Below are 2,392 nucleotides of genomic sequence, written 5' to 3'. Positions count from 1 at the left end.
TGTGTGTGTGTGGTTGGTGTGTGTGTGTGTGGTGTGGTGTGTGTGTTGTGTGTGTGTGTGTGTGTGTGTGTGTGTGTGTGTGTGTGTGGTGTGTGTGTGTGTTGTGTGTGTGTGTGTGTGTGTGTGTGTGTGTGTGTGTGTGTGTGTGTGTGTGTGTGTGCTTGTTTGGAGGGAGGGAGGTTCTGTCTGTCGCTCTTAATAAAGATCAGAAACACAGTGACATTACCTCGGTCCTGACTCCTCCCTGGCCTTCCAACCTTTGCGCATGCCTCTATTTAATTTCGGGCCCTGTAATCTTATAAAAGACTGAAAGGTCTGGAGCACTTAGACAGCCATCGTCACTGAGCTCGGCGAGGAAAGTCGGAGTTAAAACGTACAATATCACTGCTGTACTATGCATCCTGAGGTTGTGAATATAATAGAAAGTGCATTTTTGTGCATTTGCTTTACTGGTGTCATTTGGTTGAACAAATAGAAAAGGTTTCATTTTAAAGAAATTAATAAGAAAGAATAAAAACAAACAGTATTTACTTTCTGTCTGACAGACTCAATTTAATCTGTTCTTATGGCTAAGAGACAAAATGCACCAGCATTTTCTAAAGAAGAATTTCTTTGACAGATGCCTGGTGCATTCAATTACTCTGAGCAATGCTTTTTTCCAGGAATCTACATTTTCATTGCACTACAGCAATCAGCTAAAATGTGCTATATTCCACCTAGAAGTCGTTCCCCATGAGCCTTATAATTGGTTCCTCCTGCCGTTTAAGACATAAAGAAATCCCATACATTCCAATTAGGGAGAAGCACCAGCATGGCTTTATGCAAATACAAGGTGCATAACGACCAGATTGACCCAACGTTCAATTATCCAAACTTCTTGAAATGAAAGCAAGCTCTGCACAAAAAAATAAATACCTGCATGAATCAGATGAGGCTGTGCCTATAGTGTTTAAAGCAGAGAAACAGCATGCATGCACGGATCAAGTGCTCTGGCTGAAAGGGAGTGAAGGTGTGCAGAGAATATAGGCACCCTCCCTATACAAACACTCAGCTGTTATTGGTCCTCTGGATGGCTCGCAATCACTGTTTAAGTCTTCTGGGATTTATGAGACAGTAAATTAAATTGACACTCCCCAGTGTGATATCCGCAGTGAGTACGAGATGGCGCTTCCACTAAGATCTCATGATGGATAAAGAAACCTTGAGCAGGGTGTAGGAGATTGTGGTCCGCCCACTTGATTGATTATTACCAGAATTAGACATTTATGACATTTGATGTGGTGCAGGGTGTAACCATCACTATAAACTTGTCTGTAATTATAACAAGACCAAAGCCCCCCTAGAGGCTATGGTTGTGGACATATTGATGCTTTAAGAATAATGCTAACATCAACATGCTAACATCAACATGCTAAAAATGTTAACATGCTGATTTTAGGGAGGAGTGATGTTTACCATCTTCAACAGCACAAAATATATCTAAAATTGATACAAATGTTAGTTTTAAATAATTGGTCATAGACAAATTCAAATGTTGACCAGACAATGCCACTGCATTCTTTCTACTGGCAAGCATGGGAAACGGGTTGAAAAAAGAAATTTGATTGTATAGGACTCTATGAAAAAATGAAGGTTCAGCTAATTTATTACCTCATTGAACAATTTCCCAACGAGTTTATGATCTTGATCGCTTGTTTCAATTGTACTTCAATTTAGCATGGTGTTTATTAAGTAGACTATGGTTAATCGTGTGATTAATTGAAATAGAAGATAAAAACAGGTATGCTTAAGCGCGTCGTCAACATATGATGGACAGGCCACTACCACAGAGTTTTCATCCAGGATTTTGACCTTTTATTGGGTTTTAGGTTCATGAAGGTAAATTGTGACATTGTGGCCACCTAAATTGTCTTCTTCAGCATTATTATTTTCACCCCCATGTCACTTCTGGTTGCCATGTAGCCAACAAGGCAACAGCCAAAATGCTAAACTAGAAGCTTCAAAGATAGTCTACGAACCATCAAGCTGTCTACATCCACCTTTTATATATAGTGTATTGGTAGAAATAATTTATCCATAGTTATAACGTTGGTAGCTTTGTTGCGTTTCATCCTATATGGAACAAAGGGAGAATGCTGGGCTTTGCCTGCTATGATCTGTGAACTCTTTGTTCCGATGCAATGTCCAGCAGCTGTCAGAGAGTTAGTGAGCCATCTGTGACCGTCCTCACCCAATGGCTCTGGACGACCCTGTTTAACCGAGCTTAAATTGCATTTGACCATTCAATGTCAAAGCTTGAACACCATAGACAAGGCAAAGTCATGTTAAATCCCTGTATGTCCACCCGCTGCTTTATGGGATGTAGAGGGAAAAAAGATGTGAGCAAAAACCC

The sequence above is a fragment of the Notothenia coriiceps genome, unplaced genomic scaffold (genome assembly GCF_000735185.1).
Source record: "Notothenia coriiceps isolate Sejong01 unplaced genomic scaffold, NC01 NC01_scaffold00000339, whole genome shotgun sequence".
In the NCBI taxonomy this organism is placed as follows: domain Eukaryota; kingdom Metazoa; phylum Chordata; class Actinopteri; order Perciformes; family Nototheniidae; genus Notothenia; species Notothenia coriiceps.
The sequence above is the reverse complement of the archived record's forward strand: the minus strand, read 5'-3'. Positions refer to the sequence as shown.